Source organism: Gopherus evgoodei, chromosome 3, assembly GCF_007399415.2.
Source record: "Gopherus evgoodei ecotype Sinaloan lineage chromosome 3, rGopEvg1_v1.p, whole genome shotgun sequence".
NCBI lineage: Eukaryota > Metazoa > Chordata > Testudines > Testudinidae > Gopherus > Gopherus evgoodei.
The window spans coordinates 146,499,355-146,513,653 of record NC_044324.1 but is presented as its reverse complement, the minus strand read 5'-3'; the positions used below and the strand labels follow the sequence as shown (position 1 = coordinate 146,513,653).

The window sequence follows — 14,299 nt, the reverse complement described above, 5'->3', positions numbered from 1 at the left end:
ATTGTTTGGCCTTTTTACTGTTCTACCTGAAAGGCTGCTTGTGGGTGTTTACAACCTCACAACATGTTTCAGTAACACATACATAGCCAAATTTCATAATTTCACATATGATGATAGCACATACAATCCAACAACATATTAATGTCTAGCCGATTAAGGCTTTTAGAATGATACCTCACAAGGCATACTTTGCACAAAACATTTCCTAATCACATGACAGTGGTGAATATCAGAGTGTCAGGGTGTCACAACTAGTTTCCACTCTGAGATCTAACACTGGCGTGGGAAGGATGTAATGTAATGATGTAACGTAAAATGAACTATTATTATTTAATTTATATATCAGGGACTCTCAAACTTTTTTACTGGTGATCCCTTTCACACAGCAAGCCTCTGAGTGCAACTCCCTCCCTTAAATATATAAAAAAGTGTTTTTAATTTATAACACCATTATAAATGCTGGAGGCAAAGTGCGGTTTGGGGTGGAGGTTGACAGCTCGCAACCCCCCATGTAATAACCTCATGACCCCCTGAGGGGTCCCAACCCCCAGTTTGAGAACCCCTGGTATATATAGTGCCAGAGACAAGCAAGAAGACAAGGCTATTATCCCAAGGAACTTACAGTCTAATATTCAGCTAACACAGAGTGAAGCCTACATGAATGGAAGGTTGGGCGGGGTATCAATAGTGAAGGAGAAAGAGCTCTTGGAGGCAGCATTTGATGTTTATTTTGTATTGCACACAGATTTCTTGATTTTTAATAAAGAAAATCATCATATTATGTTACAAAACTTTCATTTACTTTTAGAAATAAACTGTGCAGTTGGTAATGGGGAGCACCTGAGAAGTTAGTAGTAGAACGTTAGCCAAAAATGTGAGTTTTGAGGCAGAATTGGATGGAGACGAGGGAGCCCTCTCAGTGTATTATGAGACAAGGGAAACTGTGGCTGGTAAATGAAGTGGCATGAAAGAAGGTGGGATCATGAGTGGGAAACGATAAGCTTGATTGTGCTTTTAACTTGTGCTAGGGTAGATCAGCAATGGCTCTACTAAAGTTGGGGAGTCACAGAGCCATAAAGCTCATGTCCGTGAAGGAAGAGTCACACCAAGAGTGAGCATTGAACAAGTGGAGCCAGAGAGAAAGATGTGTGGAACAGGAAACAAGAACCCAGCTAGAGGCAGGCTCAGTCACAATGAACCCTGACTGGGAGGATGAGGAATTTGAATGTGATGTGGAAAAGGACTTAAAGCCAGTAGACAAACTTACAGTGAAAGTGACATACTTTAGCCATAATGTGAGGAGAAGATGATTTTCAGAGTGGTGTTTTGGACAAACTGGATTAAATGAGATGCGTGTCAGGGAGGTCAGAGATGAAGAATGTAGCAGTAAATTGTCAGGGCCTACCCAGAAGACAGACCCTCCCCCTCCAACCTTAATCCCCTCCCAGGAAGATGATGAAATGGTAGAATGTGACTACCACCTCACTTGCTCCAGTAGGGTATAGGAAAACAACATATTCCAAATAAATAAGTAAAATGTAAAGCCTGGGTATAAACTCAGTCAACATTTCCTCACAGTACTTCCCACCCATGGAGTACCTATGAAATTCATGTTATCAAAGGGAAGACACCGGTAACACTGCTTGCTCTCGCTTGCATTGAACCTCCTGTGATGGAATGCATCCTGTGTTCACACCCTACATACTATTGTAATAATCTTTGTACAAAATGTGTCTTGTGAAGTATCATTTGAAAATTCATATCTTGCTTGTCAATGTCATCATAGTGAATAGACATAGCAACATTGTATGGGAAGTTATAAGATTCCCTGTATGATGTTATTAACACATGTTCCAGACCAGACAACACGTGAAAAATCAAGACAGGGGGTGGGAGGGTAATAGGACCCTATATAAGAAAAAGACCCAAAAATCAGGAATGTCCCTATAAAATCGGGACATCTGGTCACCCTATCCATACCCCACTGCCCTGCCCAGGCAGAAGTTGGTAAACACGTCTGTCTTAAACAAAGGAATGTGTGTTTGCCTTAGTTGGCATTTAAGTAGTAAACAGAGTCATCAAGCAGAAAGGGAGGAAACCTGCATATAAGCATACACAGTTGAAAAAAAACAGCAGGGAACATCCTTCCACACAAATGCTTTGTCTCCTGGCTCTCAGAAGGAAAAGTTTTTCAAGAGGGTGACTGAAACTATAAAAAGGAGGGGCAAACAATCAAAGATACCTCTGCTGTCTCTCACTGTCTATCTCACTCTTTGCACCTGCAAAGACAAAAGCAGCAGCTGTTGGGTTCTTGGGGAGGGGTCCTGACTGAAAAAGTTTGGTAATGCTGTTGGAAGTATGTGATGAGAAACTGTGCTTTAATCTAATATAGTTTGTTAAGTTAGGCACTAGACAGCATTTTATCTTTATTTTTCTTGTAAGCATTTCTGACTCATATCCCTCATTATGTGTACTCACTAAAATCTCTCTGTTATTAATAAACTTGTTTTGTTGTTTTCTCTCATCTATTGTGTTTAACTTAGTGTCTCTGTGTGACACTCTGTATCTTGGAGGAACATCATGCACCCCCATGTTCATCCTTATAATATGATTGTGTGGAGTCCAGTGCAAAGTTTGTCATGCTGGGTGTCTTCGGGAGGCTCATGATGCACTGAACATTGTTGTTATAGTAATGTTATAGATTGTAATTTCATATATACTTATGAGGCTGAAAATGTGTCCTCATGGTTTAAAACAACCCAGGCAAAACTCTCCAGGAACAGAGGGGCAGTTCACACCTCATTAGGGTGTGATGGGATGGGATAAACCCAGCTCAGCCTCACAGGAATAAAGGACACTGGCTCAGGCAGCAACAAAGGATCTGTTGGACTCTTGAGTGAGTCACCCCACTTCCTTTGGTCAGTTTGGGACTATGATGAGGTAATGCTCACTTGACCCTGAAGCGGGGCAGGCAAAGCCAAGAGGGAAGAAAGGACAGGTAAAAGGGAGAGATGTTTGCCATGATCTTCCTCTCTCTTCCACCTCCATCTACAGACACCACACCAAGCGACTGAAGCGCTCAAAGGGGAGAGCCTGGCTGAAGGGCAACCAGACAGCTTGTGGTGAGAAGCATCTAAGTTTGCAAGGGCACTGAAAGTGTTAAGAGCAGCTTAGAATCCATTTTGCTTTTATTTCATTTGACTAAATCTGACTTCTTGTGCTTTGACTTATAATCACTTAAAATCTATCTTTTCTGGTTAATAAAGTTGTTTGTTTATTCTACCTGAAGCAGTGTGTTTGGTTTGAAGTGTGTCAGAGACTCCCCTTTGTTAAATTGACAAACTTATATAAGCTTGCAGCGACCAGCGGGCATAACTGGACACTGGAAGATGGAGTCCAGATAGCATCAGGGGAACGTCACACTGGGTAATGCTATTTAAAGTAATAAACTGGTGTATATTAGTCCCTTAAAGAAATAATGGACTTAAATATATGTGGACGGTCCAGGAGAGAGCTGGGCCATGTAAGTCATACATTTTGGGGGGAAAGCTGGAACAGAGTGTGTTTGGGTCATCCTGCAGAGGTAACCCAGGCTCATAAAAGCCAGAGGATAACCCAAGTGTGGCTGGCAGGTTGCAGTTACACGCAGGCAGTCAGGGTGTGGCTTGCATGCTGGACGGCTGTTTGAGAGCGCCGCAGGGAGCTACTGCAGCAAGACATTGTGAAGCACCCAGGGTTGCAGGGCAGGGCTGACATAGCTCCTCCCTGGCCTGGATTGAACCCCAGTATGTCACACCTCCACACAGTCAAAGGGCTGTTCTTGCTGAGATAGATGCAATTTTCACCTCCCTGCACCAACTTTAAACAAACTGGCTCATTGTATCATTTTTAATGAAATGGACATCATATTTCACTTAGCTCATTTTAAAAATCCTCTTACGCCTCACTGAGATTTCTCATTCCCCCATCAACAACATCCCCCAGAAAACTTCCAATGTTCACTAGGCCTTTCAATTCACTTCATCTTTTTCTCATCGTCTTACCCCCAGAATCCTCTCCTATTCTATACTTTTGTTAGAATTTTAAAAACAGTAAACTTTGTAACCTTATTCCTAAGGCTCATGCTTTCAAATTAACCAAAATATACTAGACAAAGAAATTAATTATACATTTCTACTAAATCAATCAGCAGTGAAACAGTTAACAATGTTGACATTTAAATCACCCTCATTATGTTTCAGAGTCCACCCCCCAAATTGTGAATGGAGCACTTCACATTTGTCAGAGCTGTTTCAGACAAATTCTACAGGAAGACAAAAAATCCTCTAAATTTGCACTTGAGTTTTGAAGAAATCCTCTAGCCAGGGGCAGGGCTTATCTCTCTCTAACAAAAACCTGGGCTTTCCAATCCCATGAACTATCATCTCAAGGAGAAAGGGCAATTTCATAGAGGGCTAGCACTTCAACACCACGCCTGGGATCCCTCACCTTCATGTCTGGGTACTAACTCCCAAATAGAAGACCCTTGAGAATAAGTGCTGACAGGGTTATCATTCATTCTCATGTATTTCCTCTATGGTTTTCCAGAAGATGCTGCTACAGAGATGGAGTTTCCCCATGCCATGCTACCACTAAGCCTAGGGAGCCATGTATGCCTGGTCTACACTTATGATGATGTGTAGAGTACTACACCATAAGCACAGGCACAGGTGTGTATCTACACATGGCAGTGAAAGACTAGCAAGGACGAGGCAAAGGGAAAAGGCTCTGGGAGCTGCTGGAGCCTTTCCTCACTTTCTTCCCTCAGCCAGAGCCTTTCCCCACTGCTGGACCCTTTCACTGGCGGGGGTAGGAGTAGGTCCAGCAGCATACATTGCTAAAAATAGGAGGGAGGCACTGCTTGAGCATGTGGAGAGATTAGCAGGGAATATACACTAAGGTTTAGGTATGTAGGGCACTCTGTTCTACCTAAGCTGTGCCTTACCGTCCACATTGCTATTTACATCTATGCTAGCTGGGTGTCCAGTGTCTCTCTACTCTACAAGCTGCCTTAAGTGTAGACGTACCTGTTTATGTGTAGGGGCTTCTATGAAGGCAGAAGGAAAGGTGATGATGACTCTCTCTGACAAATGTAGTGGCATTTTTGTGAGTTTTGCCCTGTTTTCATTCCTTTTGCAGTGAAATGGAGATGAATTTGCAGACTCGGCAAGACAGGCCTGCAATGAGTCACATAACGAAAGACAGCTTTGCTACCAGAAGGGCTGGAAAGTGGTTTTTTTAAAAATAATTGAAAATCTCAATTCCACAGAAAACTTTGGAAATACTAAAAATCCTAGTGAGAGGCAGAATCCATGACGTGTGTAAAATCTTAAGTGCTAATTCCACTGGCTTCACATTTCACTCACAAAAGAGTAAGAAAAGAAATCCTCAAAGTTAAATGACCCCAAGTCTTGGGTCCACTGCCAATATAAGCCTGAACCAGTGACCAAAAACAAAAAGCTATTTTATTTTCAACATTGATTATAGGTGTGGTTTCCAGTATCCTTTCACTTGTGAAAAATATTAGCTCTATATTTGTTTGGTTTTTTTAAAGTTTAAATTACAAAATTTAAGATTATTTTAAATGAATTTAAAGCAGACGTTGTCAATGTAGCTTAGGCCAAAATTCTGGATTCTGTTCAAAATGGTGAGGGGCTGACAAAAGCAAATATAAGTAGAAAGAAGTTGCATATTATATATGTAATTTTAATTTAAAAATAAATAGGGGAACAAAGTTTTATGGAATATTTAGGCTCTCTCCTTCAGGGCTGATCTACACTATAAAGTTAGGTCAGCTTAACTATATTATGCAATATTGTGAAAAATTTCATGTACTGATAAGATGTAATTAAGCTGACCTAAGTCCCAGTGTAGGCACAGCTGTCTCAATGGAAGAATTCTTCCATTGATCTTGCTATCACCTCTTGGAGAGGAGGATTTACTACAGCGACAGAAGAACCCCATCTGTCACTGTAATAAGTGTCTACACTACAGTGGCACAGCAGCAGCTGTAGCATTTCTAGTGTAGACATACCCTCATTTCTGTGAACCCAAACGCAACCCCATTTTGCTAGTGCAGAAGAACCAAGAGGCGCAGTAGAATACACAACAGTAAATACATGTTAAATTAGTTTAATTGTCTTAGTTGAGCAAAATAATAATTAAAAACAGCATATATTTCGAATAGTAAGGCACAGATCCTGCACTGACCTCCATTCAGGTGGACACTTCTGTATGCATACACAGGCCCAGGGACTCTCTTTTAAAAAGCTCACTGCACAGTCTGGCCCTGTTTGATTTCTGAAATCAGTTTTAATGAGATTAGGTGTCATTAGCTATGTAAAAGCCAAGTATTATTATAACCAGGGATGGTGTGTCTTTAAAAAGTGAAAAATAAACAGAGCATGATTATAAAGAGTCTAATAGAAAAACTTTTGAAGTCAAGAAAATGATATTTGAAGGAAGAGTAGGTAATTTATCAACACAACAGGGATATATATGAATGATACTATTCTTATCAAAAAGAGTTATAATACTTAAAACATGTTTCAAAGTAAAAAGAAAAAAGAAATGTAGAGTATTGAAAGACATGTCTGCTTTCATAACAACTGACCTTGTCAAAGGATCCCAGAGTGTTTCACAATCTATATATAGGAATAACTTCTGCCACTGAAACACAACCATGGATGAAATGCAGCAGGAAACATTTATAGAATATACAAATACTACCAAGCATAGCAGTTTTATGAGTACAGAGAAGATGCTGATGAGACTGCCATCATCAAGTTCTGCCAACTTTTTTTTGACAGAGAGGAAGGAAGGTTGTGTAGTTAAGGCTCTGGACTGGGACTCAGGAAATCTGGCTCTGGTTGAGACTAAGGCCATGTCTACATCTAAAATTTTGCAGCGCTGGTTGTTACAGCTGTATTAGTACAGCTGTATAGGGCCAGCGCTGCAGAGTGGCCACACTTACAGCAACCAGCGCTGCAAGTGGTGTTAGATGTGGCCACACTGCAGCGCTGTTGGGCGGCTTCAATGGGGGTTCGGGGAACGCGAGAGCAAGCTGGGGAAGGAGACCAGCTTGATTACCAGAGGCTTCCTCAGGTATGCTGGGATACCTGCTTATTCCACGGAGGTCAAGAAAAGCGCTGGTAAGTGTCTATACTTGATTACCAGCGCTGGATCACCAGCGCTGGATCCTCTACACCCGAGACAAAACGGGAGTACGGCCAGCGCTGCAAACAGGGAGTTGCAGCGCTGGTGGTGCCCTGCAGATGTGTACACCTCCTAAGTTGCAGCGCTGTAACTCCCTCACCAGCGCTGCAACTTTCTGATGTAGACAAGCCCTAAGTGACATTGAGCAGGTAGAGTGAGATTTTCAAAAGAGATCGGTACTGGCCTAACTGCTTCCACGGAAATAAGTGATCTCTCTGTGCCTCCATTCCTCAAACTGTAAAATAGGGTAAATTATGTTTCTATTCTCCCACTCTTTGTCATGTCCATTTAGATTGTGAGAAATGTGAGGCAGAGACTTTCTTTCACTGTATGTTTGTAACTTGCCTATGCACTACTCCAATACATAATAAATAATAATAATAATAATAATAATAATAATAATAATAAACAAACTGCACTGTGAATGTTGAAAGATTTAATATAATGCAGGACAGGCCCCTTAATAGTGACTGGACGTGTTGCCAATTTAGAACCTAGATTAGACAAATTTTGCTACTTTCATGAATCACAGGAACCTGGGCTCTTAAATTTCTCTCTGCTCCCTTCTAAAATTCCACTCAAGAGAGGCCATGACACCTGCATCCCTAGCTCCACTAGGAGACTTCCTCTTGTTTCCATGGATCCTACCTTGGTGACTATAGAGGTATCTCATAATAGTGATGTGAATTAGTGAAGTGATAGTCAAAGGGTCTTTGTGCATATTGGAACTATAATACCAAAGGAAAAGCTGGGAAATGTATATGATAATTTATACACAGAATATCTAGTCTGTTAAAGTACTAGAACTGCAGCAGCACTAGACAGACATTACAATGTAATACACATGATGACAGGTGGGAAACTACAAATAGTGCTGGCATAAGATTGGAAAAAATGGTCAGACAGATCCAGGATTTTAAAAATGATTCAGTGACGAGAATGCATGGGGCAGGAGTAGGGATATAGAATAGCCTATTACAAACTTTCAGAAGAACAGACATGTGTTCTCAGAACTTTGGCTGTGTTCCTGTATCATGCTGGCTTAGTCCCATCTCACATAGATATTAAGTAAGGAAGAAATTACAGTTCTAGTGCAATGCTAAAACCTGTAATAGGCCCATAGAACATGAATTTCAGGAATGTCAGCAGCTAAAAAAAATCCATCTATGAGCTATATTATGGGCTGTACCTGATTTAACCAGAATAGTTTCAAAGATGTGCTATATTGTTTAGCAATGGTTTGGGTATTGCTGAACAAAGAGAACAGGCATGTGTATCGGGTAACAAGGACATGAACAATTCCATAAACTTCGCTGTACCTAGAATAAATCAGCAACAAACACTGACTAAAACAGAATTCCCAGACAATAACTAACTATGATGATAAGTACCAGAGGGCTGGACTTGGAATTATTGCAGTGTGATCTAGAGGTTTGAGCTGGGTGTCGGGGGAGATGCTGGAAATTAGACACTGCTGAGTTCTAAACCCAGCTCTCATGCTGAATCCCTCAGTGACCTTAACCAAGCTGTGACATCTCTGATCCAAATTCTCTCAGATACACCAATGCAATCCCACTGAAGTAAATGAGAAGATAACTTGCCTTGTAAATCCAAAATGGGTATGACTACTTCTTACATATTCCACATGGATGATGTGAGGATCAGTTAGTGGGTCAAATTCACCTTGGGTAAATGCCACCAAAGTCAACTGAGGGTTGAATTTGAATCATTATCAAGCATTTAGAGGGATGAGGTTTTATTTTCTCTTTGGAGCATGTCTGTAGTACAAGATGCTGTTGTCCAAAGATGCTGCTCTTACATTCTGCCTTGGAGAACTTTACTTGGACACTCAGCTGTATCCTTTTAATAGTCAATGGAGAGAACCAAGCAGTCCTGCTGTAACGTGGGATACAAAATTTGAGGGAAGATGAGTCAGGAGGTGGCTGTCTGCCCAGTAATTATCAACGCCACTAGTCTTATTCATGTTCAGTGGGCATCAGCTGACACTTCGTATTGCTCTTCATGCTGTCCAGAGTAAGTGTGGTAGCTAATAAAACTTATGCCTCCAAATGCTTGATAATGGTCCTTGGTCCTGGTCCTTTATTGGCTTTATTGGGGAGAATATATTATTTGTATATAATTTGGATCAAATTCAACCTGAGTGTAAATGCACTGATTTCAGTGAGGTTACACCAATCAAGAATCTAGTCTCTTATCTGTGGGACATGACATAGGGTTACATTTGGAATAGCAGTAATATGCAGGTCTCCTCAGATTTCATATCTGAGCTGCCTGAGATTTTTTGCTGATCAGACTCTTTGTTTTAGGTGATTTTAATGTCCAGATGGACAATAGTTCCTACAGGTTGACCCAAAGTCTGATACCTAACATGACAATTGTGAGCCTATCCCTGGGGCTTTCAGGCTCTTCACACATATGTGAGCAAACTGAACAACTCATTTCTGAGCTGAGATGGGGAATTGCGATCATACCATGGTCTCCTTACTCACTGAAGTAAAGGGGTCATTTTTGCTCCCATCAAGAAATGTTGTAAGGGCTAATATTTGTAAAACATTTTGGAAGTGCAAAGCATTGAGTATATTTGTTTAAAGTGTACATGAATAAAGCATGGGTTAAGGCCAGGTACAGATTATTCAGGAATGCAAATCTCACAGTGGGAATTAATACCATAGCTCTCAGAAGAATTTTAGTCCTAAGTAAGGTATTAACTTTAAAAGTAGTCTTCTGTTGGCCTCCCCATGTTTTGTTTGTTTGTTTTGTTTAAACCAAGGGCCGGCAACCTTTCAGAAGTGGTGTGCCGAGTCTTCACTTATTTACTTTAACTTAAGGTTTCATGTGTATGTAATACGTTTTAATGTTTTTTAGAAGGTCTCTCTCTATAAGCCTATATTACATAACTAAACTATTGTTGTACATAAAGTAAACAAGGTTTTCAAAATGTTTAAGAAGCTTAATTTAAAATTAAATTAAAATGCTGATCTTACACCGCTGTCCCACTCAGCCCGCTGCCGGCCTGGGGTTCCGTTCACCTAGTTTGGCAGCAGGCTGAGTGGGGCCTGTAGGACCCTGGCTGGCAAGCGGTCGGCAGCCGGGACCCCAGACTGGCAGCGGGCTGAGCCGGGCTGGCGTCTGGGTCCACAGACCGGGGATGCAGGTGGCAAGGGGGGAGTGCAAGAGCTCCCATTTGGTGCTCAGGGTGGAGGTGGGGATGTGTGAGGGTGCAAGAGTCAGGGCATGAGATGTGGGGGGGCTGGGTATGTGTGGGGGACATGCTTGAAGAATAGCTGGTTTATTCAATGAAGTTTATCTGCCAACATGTTTACACATTAGTCAGGCAAAGCTGAAGATACTAGCCAATATTTTGGAAAGATTGCTTCAGCAAATTTAGAGAGGGTATCTGTAACTACTGCTTTCCCCATAGCACACTGCTTGAAATTCGATGAACACGTTGATTAAGATAGCACCACCTATTATGAAAGTTGCCCGACATTTACCATTAAAAGGCCCAGTTTTCAGTTGCTTCTAACTTTGCTAAACTTTAAGCACATGGGCTGAAATTGTACATGCTGGGTGTCTCCCTCAGTTTCAATGTTTTTTTCCAAAAAATTTCAGCTAAAACAGGTTAGCCGTTTCCAAGAATGAGGCTAGCGAAAGATATGCTGTTTTGCCCATGCTAAAAAAATATCTAGTAAGCCTCTCTTTGGAAAGCTCTAGAGTTCCATTCTTTGGAGCAGGAACATGAAATTTGGCCAGGGGTGGCCTTTGTATCAGGGATGTGCCTTTTGCTGCCTCTATGAAAACCAGTCTAAATTTGGCCAAGTTATGAGTCTTGCAAGGGGAGGGGATGACAGTTTGCATATGCTCAGTAGAGACTTGCTGGAGCTTCACCTCTACATTCCCTCTAAATTCTGTTTACAGTGAGTGTGTTCCAGCCCAGGACTGAACTTGACTTTCACTACAACTGCAGCTCTGGGCTCCTGCAGGCTGTGGTGAATCCAGGCACCTAAAATTTGGGCAAAGAATTTCTCTCTTTTGTGTTCTAGACCCAAACATTAATCAGGAAGCTGCCTGACTCAAAAGTAGAGAGCCTCTCTCCTTAGTGACTCAAAATTAACCATAGGACCTTCAAGAATGAAATATGTTGGAGCAGGCAGTATCGCCTATGCTGCACTTCTAGCCCAATCTCTCTGCTGACCACTTTTGGAAAAGTCTGAGGAATCAGACAGAGACTACAGCAGTTAAAGGAATGAGAGATAGTAATGATTTGAACAACCAATCTGACAAGAAGGACCATTATTTATATTTAGCACCTATAGATATGGAGAACACTATTTCTCTTTCATGGAAAGAACTATGGTTCATCCTAACCCTTCAAAATATCTGGCAACTGGCTGGCTGAGTAGTAAATAGAAGCTCAAACAGCTGTGGCCTAAGAATGGACAGCTGTACCATATGAGATCTGCTGCTGAGCCATATGTTGTGAACACGTGACCTACTGGTTGCTTGGATTACTGGTGGGGTGAAATATGGTTTTGGGTACAGAAGGCAGAAAAAACTAGAAACCTGAAATGTTATATTATAGACGACCTAAACTACATAGTAAAGTTACATTTTTCACCTCCTTCCCTTTAATTGCTGTAATTTATATATTGTTCCAGTGACTGCAAGTAGCATCTTCTACTTGACTAATGTCCAGAAGATACCAGATGTGTGCAAACTAAGAACAATAAATTTGCCATTCAAAGCTAATCTATATGCAAGAGGATACAAAAAAAAATCACCAACATTTTAGATACTTATACATAGCACAATCAGTGGCAAAACAAAATATATTCTTCAACCAGATGTTTACCTTATCTTGCAAGAAATTTACCAGTTCAATCCATTACTCGAGAATGTGGATCAGCTTACAATTCAGTTACCATACCAACGACACATAAATTAATTCAAACACGCACAACAGTTAACATGCATTCTTGCTTTCTAAAAAACTTCTGCATATTTTAGTAACCACAAAAATTGAGAAGAAACATGATAGACACTAAAGAGGTTGCAATCCCTTTAGCACAGAGGTGGGCAAACTATGGTGTGCGAACATCTTGCCCGGCCCTTGAGCTCCCCCCAGCACCTCCCCCACTGTCTCCGCCCCCCGCAAACACAGCTCACCATGCCGCCAGTGCTCTGGGTGGCGGGGCTGCGAGCTCCTGCTGGGCAGCACAGCTGTCAGTCCTGCTGCTCTGAGAGAAAATCCACCCATGCATCTGAAGAAGTGAGTTTTTTACCCATGAAAGCTTATGCCCAAATAAATCTGTTAGTCTTTAAGGTGCCACCAGACTCCTCCTTGTTTTTGTGGATACAGACTAACACAGCTACCCCGATACTATTCTCAGGAATAAGATCAGCCTTCAGTTGCTCTGTGTCCAGAGTCCTATACAGATTTGCACACATGGTTGACTTTACACATGTGCATAGTCCCACTGAAGTCAATGAAACTACTCCCAGTATTAAAATTAAGCATGTGCATAAATCATTCGCAGATATGAGACTATACCTGTGTTGGCTGTTTGTGTTTACATTGCATGGCAAGTTATTGCTGCCTAAGGTAGTGGGCAATAAATTTGTTACTGTCTTCATTGTAGAGGAAAATAATTTCAAAAAAAATGTTCTGATTTTCAAAATTAAAAAAAGGAAACCATTTCCATTGTCTGAATTTTGATTTCCCCATTTCTCCCACTTTATTACAAAACACATTCCTATTTTGGTTTTGAGTACATTATTCCTGAGTGTAACAAATAAGGGTTTTACACTGGCCAGCGGCTTTATATTACACTGCACAGGACCTTCTAAAGCCTTTGGTATTAAGAGGAGTCATTCTTCAGCATTGCCAACCCCAAGCACTCAAAAAAATCAGGAGCCATTATTAAAAGTAATGAAATTTCACATTAATAATTATTTTCAGTACAGCTTAGAAGCCCTGCTCTGCTAGGTGCTGTACAATCATAGGGCAAAAGAATGGCCTCTCTCCCTTGCAGCTTACAAGCTGATGAAGTGGGTATTCACCCAGGAAAGCTCATGCTCCTATATGTCTGTTAGTCTACAAAGAGCTACAGGACTAGCACGGCTACCCCTCTAAAGCTGAGGAAAGTGACACATTGTGGGCTGTTCGTATTGGTTGTCTAGTCTCTGGGGCCCTGCGGGGCTTCACAGCTGCAGTGGCTCCCGCACCAGCACGGACCTGGAAGCTCGCTTCAAAAGAGCCTGCAAGGCCAGACTGCTTTCCAAATACCAGAACTGGCCGCGAAGCCTCCCGCCGCTAGGGGCGCCCCACCCCACAGCAAAGGCGGAGCACGGACCGGCGCCCGCTGACACACAGCGAGCCTCCGTCAGCGCGGCTCAAGCCAGACCCACCCTGCGCAGCGACCGAACGCAGGCGGCTCGCACGCTCGGCTCTGAACTCCTGAGCGGGGCGCGCGCACCCCGAGCCCCCTCGCGAGCGCCAAACCCCGCCCGGAGCTCGTCCCTTGACTGGGGGTGCGCATGCCCAGTCTCCCAACAGGCCGTGCTTTGTTTTTTTGTTTTTTTCCCCCCTCTTCAGCACCACCGTTTCCGGGTCAGAGGTGAAGTTGCTTTACGCACGTGGCTGCGGGGATAGGTCGTCTCGCTTCTCTAACTTGCAGGGCGCGTGCGGCAGGAGCCAGCAGCGGCTCGGTAGGGACCAGGCTTGTCCCCCACCCCGTGAGTTGGGCAGAGCCAGCACCCCCAGCTCCCGGGTGCTTGGGCTGCGGGGAGCCCCCATGAGGCTCGGGCAGAGCCAGCGGCCCCCAGCCCCCCGGGGCAGAGCTGGGGTGTCTGGCCCCTGGTGCATGGAAACACCCCGGGCGCTTGGGCAGAGCTTGTGCTCTGGGAAATCTTGCAGCGCGCTGGGCCCCGGGCTGCGTGTGATAAATTGCTCTGTGTAGGGGTAGTGGTGGGGGGGAGGTCAGCGGGAACGCAGCAGTGTGAACGTACAAGAACTTGCCTCCCC

General features: G+C 42.8%; 1 protein-coding gene across 7 annotated transcripts in view; it reads left to right on the top strand.

Moving 5' to 3' along the window:
* The first annotated feature begins 13,586 nt into the window (after nucleotides 1-13,586).
* HEATR1 (HEAT repeat containing 1) overlaps nucleotides 13,587-14,299 on the top strand; it is a 58,684-nt gene continuing 57,971 nt past the window's right edge. For 2 of the 7 annotated variants that reach the window (XM_030556959.1, XM_030556954.1), the window contains exon 1: nucleotides 13,594-13,983. The gene's annotated coding sequence lies outside the window, so the exon portion shown is untranslated. Of the gene's footprint in view, nucleotides 14,011-14,299 lie in introns of all 7 variants that reach the window. The other 5 variants (XM_030556961.1, XM_030556957.1, XM_030556956.1 and 2 more) reach the window with 5 other exon arrangements.